The following is an 8,156-nucleotide window of genomic DNA, read 5'->3' as shown; positions in this document are numbered from 1 at the left end:
TGAAATGTAGTTCATTTTCATTCCCCGGGGCAGAACTTTAAGCCTGGTCAGCTGTTGGTGAGTTTGTGAGGCAAAATATACAGGTGCACTTTAGCATCCAGTGGCAGTACTCTGGTCTTAGAATTCAATGGAAATATCCTAAGAGTGAGCGACCAGGTGCATTTTGGGCAATTTTCCACAAAATCACCAAAACTTTGAAAAATTGTATTTCCACAATGGTATTCAGTGTATTGTGAGTTTTCTCCCAGGAAAGGCTCAGAAGGGTAAGGTGAAGTGTGTATTTGCTGAGGTATTTCAATTGGGCAGCAATGCTGGCCAGAGTCCTAAGATAGGTAAGTAAGGTTTAGGTTAGGGTAAGGGATAGGGAATGTATTATGTCAATGACTGGTCCCTATGAATATAGTAAGACAAGCGTGTGTGTGTGTGTGTGTGTGTGTGTGTGTGTGTGTCTGTGTGATGACACACTACCTGACCTCTCAGGTTTCAGTCAGAGAGGCAAAGCAAGGCGAGGCCAGAAGACACCAGACAGACAGTTAGAGTGAGAGAAAGACAGGCTGAGGGAGAGAGAGACAGACATACAGTGAGACAGACACAGGAACACAGAGACAGAGAGAGAGAGACAGGTCATCAGACAGACAGGTCATCAGACAGAGAGATAGCCACGTTGCTGAGACTCTGATGAATACTCGATTCATTTTGGAATACACAACAGAAACAGGTAAGTGTGACCCATCACCTGTTTCTGTTTGTTCTACTCTTGGATGATTAACTGTGTTTGCATGGAGGACTGGGCAGGTCACAGAAAGAGGTCACAGTTTGTTCTGTTGGATTTGTTTTGTTTTGGTTTAAACCTCAGATTTCTGCAATGTCTTCGATCAAACTCCATTTTTATCTTCAAAATATTTCTTCATAACTTCACCACAAGTCGTCATCACGATTTCAGATTCAGGACTAAAGTGGATAAAAGTCTAGTCAAGAAGGACAATTTGTTGAAAAATTTTATATTTGAATATTGTTAACAACATTTCATAGAACAGAATAATACATAAAAAATCATAAATAAATCATTAATAACAAAAGAGTCTTTATGTCTGAATCGGATCTGACTGTGAATGCATCATTCAAGTCACCTTTAGACTTTACTGTGTTGTATCTGAATGCACTGTGTGTGTGTGTGTGTGTGTGTGTGTGTGTGTGTGTGTGTGGTACACCTGCTGCGCTACTGTTAAAGTGATCCTCTCTGATTTAACTGATGAGGTCATCAGACTCATTCAAACTGATTAAAACAGACTTAACGTAAAACTCTCTCTCTATATGTCTCTCACACACACACTCACACACACACACACACACACACACACACACACACACCATGCACAGTAAGCTGTCTGCTGGGAATCAAACCAACCACTCTACAATATTAGCAGGAGGTAAAAAGTTACATTGTTCCCCTTGATAATGATAATGATGATGATGGTTATTCAGTTAAAACTGAAATTAGATTAGATTCCTGGTTTTGTTTAGTTTTTGAGACAGCTTAAGGGTTTATTAACCTGCAGGTAACCATAGCAACTGGGCTGATGCTTCAGGTGAGTAACAGGGGAAACTGAACTGAACGAACACAAGGCCAGGTATCTCACCCGTTAAGGTAATATCTGTAGCAGATGTGTGAAGCAGCTATAGTCAGACTGTAGCAGCCGTTACTACTTTATCTAAAGCTACATGTGACTCAAACTTTAAGTTTTAGTGAGTGGCTCATTAGCTCGTTGACGAGCTTCAGGTTTTATACAACATTATGCTGACTCCGGGTTAGAGTTGAAGATAAGCCAGCAGACTTGGTATTTATAGGCCAGCTGACTGGTGAACAAGCTGATCAGGGATCAGATATTAACTGCTGCCACCAACAACTGCTGCAGTCTAAATTTGCTCAGTGCGTCTGTGGCCGGGCTGCTAATGCTAACTGAGCAGGGTCACACTGAAAGGTTAACAGTCTAACAGAGGAAATAGCATTTAGCTAGCCAGATTAGCACTGCTAGCTTAAGATCAGGATAGCATATATGCTATAAAACAAGGTGGCAGATCCTGACCCAGGACAGATTTAATATTGATGGATTATCACACATATCTGGTGACAGAGGCCTTACACAATAGCTGACAGCTAGCTAGACTAAACAGTTGTGCTACAGCCTGCTCACATCTGATCAGCTGCTTTATGCTAATCAACAAGAGCTTCTGAAACATTCTTTATACAAACATTGTGAACATGAAACACTGGAGCTACAGGATGTGTAATCAGATTCACTGTGCATCATTTCATGTTCATTTAAATAAAGCTCTAGAAGTTTGAACAGCATTTGATGAAAGAAGATGAGATTATAAAAGATGATTTAATTTCCAACAGAAACATAATTCAGAATGAAAATCTCTTTCCACGTGGATGGACAGGAAGTCACTAATGCCCAAAGCAAGATTGCGTTAATTTACATGACATTAAATGTACAGTAATAACAGACATGACAAATGTGTCACAGTTTATCTCTGGTTATCAGACTGTGACCAGTATTGATTACTAAGCCAATATAGACATTTGAGAGAGGAGGTTGTTGTTGTTGTTGTTGTTGTTGTTGTTGTTGTAGTCACATGACTTCCTGCTGGCAAGCTTAAGACCTGTGATGTCTGTCGCTTCATTTAGTTTCTTGGTAGGTTTAGTCTTCAGGAGCAATAAGATTGAATGAAGCTGAACAGCGTCTCTCACTCCTGCTCTTGCTCTCTCTTTCTCACACACATACACACATACACACATACACACACAGTAACACATGTGATTGCTGCACATTTGGAGGTTTTAGAGTTACAAGTTACTTGGCATCTGAATCGCAATGTGATCCTCACGAACCACACACTCAGCAAGCACACAGTGACACACTCACACACACACACAGAAACACACACACACACACACTTGTACATAAGTGTGAGGATGTGTTTCAGGTCGGGCAGCAGCTGTGTACTGTAGCTGGTTTGAGTCCACAGAGATTTCAGGGAAACTAGGGAAACTTGTGAGGTTGACTGTCAGAGTGTGTCTGTATGAGTGTGACTCAGTCAGACACAGACCAACAATTCATCTGTTGAGATACATTTATCACAACAAAATTAAAGGTTTCACCCTACACCCTGCTGACTTCTATTTAACCCTGGGGACAGACAGGAGTGATGAGCACAAGATGGAATATAAGGTTTTAGGGCCGTGTCCATTTCAATTTGTACGTCATCAGAAGCACAAAGTCTGATCTGACATGCACAGGAAACAAACAGACAATCACTGACAAAGGAAATGGGTGAAAGACAGGAAGTAAATACCAACACAAAACACACAAGGTAAATTATTTCAAAGTAAGACAGGAACTAAACAGAAAATCCAAACAGTCCAGTCAAATTCCAAAGGAAGTGTCCAAACTCCAAATATAAGGGGAAGAGTTCCATTGATCAGATAAATGTAAAATTAGTTACAAAATTAAATTCTAATTCTATACCATCAGAAATAGTAACCATTTAAAACTCAGCTTATGTATTTAATGATACAAGAAGATACAGGTTAGTTCAGAGAAAATAAAACTCAATTAACAATTCGAAGTGACCAAGAGCTCATGATACCAAAGAGGCTGAAGCAATGACCTGCTGAAGACTGGATGAGAAACAACAGTAGATGTAATGGAGACTCATAAATCCACCGTCCACCATCCCATCACATTTGCTGTCTACAGAAAATTGTGAGCAATTTGCTTTATTTTTTGATAGCAAAATTAACACAATCAGAAAAAACATCAGTACCCTCAGACCAAAAAATGAACCTCTCCCTCCTTTCTCCAGGGGCTCCACCTGTTTTATGTCTCAGTTTGACAGCTTAGATCCAACAGAACTCTCTAATATTGTTGGTCAGCTCAGGTCTTCCACCTGTTGCTTGGATCCTATTCCAATAACATTTTTTAAAACCGTCTTCAATTGCTTAGCACCCGAAGTTTTAAAAATCATAAACTGGTCTCTTCAGTCTGGTATTTTCCCCACATCACTTAAAACAGCCGTCATAAAACCACTCCTGAAGAAAAAGAATTTGGATCCAAATGTTATAGCAAACTATCGGCCCATCTCCAATCTGCCATTCCTTAGTAAAATACTTGAAAAAACTGTTTACATTCAACTCAAAAAATATCTCACATCAAATAGCCTCCTAGATATTTATCAATCAGGTTTTCGGCCCCACCATATTACAGAAACAGCTCTCATCAAAGTAATAAACGACCTGCATATAAACACAGACTCCAAAAAAATATCCATTCTTGTTTTACTTGATCTCAGTGCTGCCTTTGATATGGTTGACCATAAAATTATGCTGGAGAGACTCGAGAAATGGGTGGGCTTATCTGGTCCTGTTCTAAAATGGTTCAATTCATATTTACATGACAGGAAGTTTTATGTTTCCATCGGCGACTTTTCTTCCAACAAAAAGGATGTTACATGTGGGGTTCCCCAGGGGTCAATTCTTGGACCATTACTGTTCAACTGGTACATGCTTCCACTTTCACATATCATCACTAACCATAACGTCAATTACCACAATTATGCAGACGATTCGCAACTTTACATTTCTCTATACCACGATGACTTATCTCCCATACAGTCCCTCACCCAATGTATCAGTGACATTAACAAATGGATGACAGAAAACTTCCTACAGTTAAATAAAGACAAAACAGAAATACTAATCTTTGGTGCACAGACTCAAAGACTGAGAGTGGCTGAACACCTCAAGTCCCTCTCTCTGGAGAGCAAAACTGTTGCAAAGAATCTTGGCATAATCATGGATAGCAAATTAAACTTCAGGAGTCATATCAACCACATCACAAAATCATCTTTCTACCATCTGAAAAATATATCTAAATTAAGAAGTTTTCTATCAAAACCTGACTCTGAAAAATTAATTCATGCATTCATAACCAGCAGATTAGATTACTGTAATGGCCTATTCACTGGCCTCGCAAACACAAGCATTCGACAATTACAATTAATTCAAAATGCAGCAGCACGTATTCTCACTGGTACAAAAAAATATCAACACATCACACCCGTTCTTAAAACCCTGCACTGGTTACCCGTCAAAAAAAGAATAGATTTCAAAGTCCTCCTGTTAGTTTATAAAGCACTAAATGGTCTTGCACCTCAGTACCTAACAGACATGCTAATTACCTACACACCAGCAAGAACCCTCAGGTCCACAAACACTAGTACACTAGTCATTCCCCGCACCAGAACTCAGGAAGGGGAGGCTGCATTTTCTGTTTATGCCCCACGCAGGTGGAACAGTTTGCCTGAGGCAGTAAAGACTGCCCCGTCAGTCAATCTTTTTAAAAATAGGTTAAAAACTTTTCTCTTCTCAACAGCGTTTGATTGAGTGTGTGTGTGTGTGTGTGTGTGTGCTTGTCTACTCTGTGCTTTGTATTGTTTGTTATTGTTTTGTTGTATGCTGTAAAGCGCATTGTGTCTGCCTTGTGCATGAAATGCGCTCTATAAATAAAGTTTGAATTGAATTGAATTGAATTGAATACACACACATATATAAACACACACATAAACACACATACTCATATACATGCATAAATACACATACACACACGCAGCTTCCTTCACTAAAGGGAAGGAAAAATGCTGTTCCACAATTCCTTGCTGAAGCAACATTTAAAGCAACGCACCATTGTAGTTTCACCACAGCAGAGCCACGTTCATGTAGAAACAGAGCAGCAGTTGTATGTTATACAAATACATACATGCCATTCCACTCATGGTGTCATGCACTTAAACATTCTAAAAAATGTACTACTTTCTCTATACTAAATGTATAAAAGGTCAAAGGTTAGGGAACTCTATATACTTATGTCTGAATATCATTTATTCTGACCTCTTGCTCAGTTCATTATTTAGCTGAACTTTCTCTACTTGTATGTTGCTTCATGTTATATCACTTCAACATTTCTGTTTGTTTTGTTTTTATTTTCAATAGTATCTTGTTGTTGTTTCCTCCTGGAACTGATGGTTAAAAGTTCATGTGATTCTGTGTTGGACAGGAAACAACAAAGTTAGTTTAAAAACACAATGCCCAGTGTGAGCACCATTGGTTGTCTCTTCCTATGTTCTGATGAACGCTCCTTCAAACACTGACCTCCTGACGTTTTCCATGGAGGTCGGGGAGACGTGGTTAGTCCAGAGAGACAGAGACAGACGGAGGACAGGAGACAGAAGGGGAGAGTGAACAGAGAGAGTACAAGCAGCACAGCAGCAGACCGATGAAGGTTTGATAACCAGCTGATCACAAGTTTCACCGTGATGTTTTACTCCTTAGTAATGTCATCATCAGCTGCAGCAACAAAAAGTGTTAACATGAGCAGCAGAGTAACAATGATGAAGTCAGGTTATAACAGCTTCATGAATATGATTGGCTGTTACTGGCCGCACAGCTGTGAAGGAGCCAATCGTACTGCAAACAGCCAATACAAACACGACTTCAGTTCAAATATTTCACACAGAACAGTTTTTACCTCAAGTGACTCTGAACATGATGGAAATGTGTTAATTCATGTATTTTATTCAAACATAATGAACAGTAATATTGAAACAATTATAGTCAGTATGTGTGACTGCAGCGCCCCCTGTCGTTAGGAGGACTCTGTCACCCACAGTCACTCAGGACCAGGACCTGCTCCTGAACCTGAACTTAACCAAACTGCAACTGAAAACTCAAGCCAGAGTCTTTCTGCCAGTAAGGCTTTGTGGCAGGAAGCCCTGAGGGCAAACTTCTCCCAACACACACACACAGACACACACACACACACACACATCGTTTTATTTTAGCGTGTTGAGCTGACAGAGAGAGAGGAAATGCCGGGCGTCTCTGACTGCGTCCAACAACATTCTGTGGTCTACAGTTACACACACACACACACACACACACACACACACACACACACACACACACACAAGTGTGTGTTGGTGCATTAAAAGCAGCAGGACTTTTCTCTATCAGTGACACAACATCACACTCTGCAGGAACAACAACACTGATAACAGCTATGCGTGTGTGTGTGTGTGTGTGTGTGTGTGTGTGTGTGTGTGTGTGTGTGTGTGTGTGTGTGTGTTTGTGAGTATGAAGGCAGTGTGACAGGACAGACAGACAGCTTCATGAGTTACCTGTCTGTCTCTCTGAGAGAAAGACAATGTCAACGTTTGATAAACCAGCTGTTGCAGTTTAGATTTAGCTTAGCTTCACCAGCTCCGATTCTCCTCGGTACACCTTTTCTCCGTTCTCCAGGTTCTTGTCAGGTAGGTGATTACAGCCTCTTAGAGAACCTGTTTCAGTTCTTCTGTCTCTTCATGTGATCCAGACTGATCCATGATGCTGAGATAAGGGCTCTGTGGGGAACAGGACTCCTGGTTCTTCATGACTCTGTGTGTTGTGTTTGGTTGTCCTGAATCTGGACCAATCAAACATCTCCGGTCCTTTCATTAAAAACAGTGAATGGTTCTGAGTAGGAGATTTGTGTGACAGCTCTGTTCATTCATTGCACTTGACTTAACTCGACTTGTGCTGTACTGTCTTTTTATTTGTTCTTCTTGTGTAAACTGCAGAATTGAAGAAATGTGTATTTACTGAACATTACGTGTCGGTTAAGGGTTAAACTTAGATGAATATAATTTAAAAATGTCAACAGTAACTGAAAGGCTTGGCCTTAACAACAACAACTGTTTCATTGGCTATACATCTGAATTCTGGTCTTTACTTTTATTTCAAGTTTGAAGATCAGAATTTTATGTGGTGACATGTGGTGGTGAAAAACTAGATGAATGTGAGTGATGTTAATGCAGTTCGTCTCAGTGAGTCTCTGTGTGGCGCCTGTTATCACAAAGACAAGAGGCTCAACGACATGTTAGTGACGGACACACACACACACACACCTTCAGTTTTAAAGCAGTGAACAAACCAACAGCAGCTGAACACAGTAAGACGGTTTTTAACATCTTGAATGTTTCTGTAGTAACATGTTTGATCAGTCTTGTGTTCATGTGTTCATGAGTTCATGTGTTCATACATGTTGATATTTATCAGC

The sequence above is a fragment of the Seriola aureovittata genome, chromosome 17 (assembly GCF_021018895.1).
Source record: "Seriola aureovittata isolate HTS-2021-v1 ecotype China chromosome 17, ASM2101889v1, whole genome shotgun sequence".
Lineage (NCBI taxonomy): Eukaryota > Metazoa > Chordata > Actinopteri > Carangiformes > Carangidae > Seriola > Seriola aureovittata.
The sequence above is the reverse complement of the archived record's forward strand: the minus strand, read 5'-3'. Positions refer to the sequence as shown.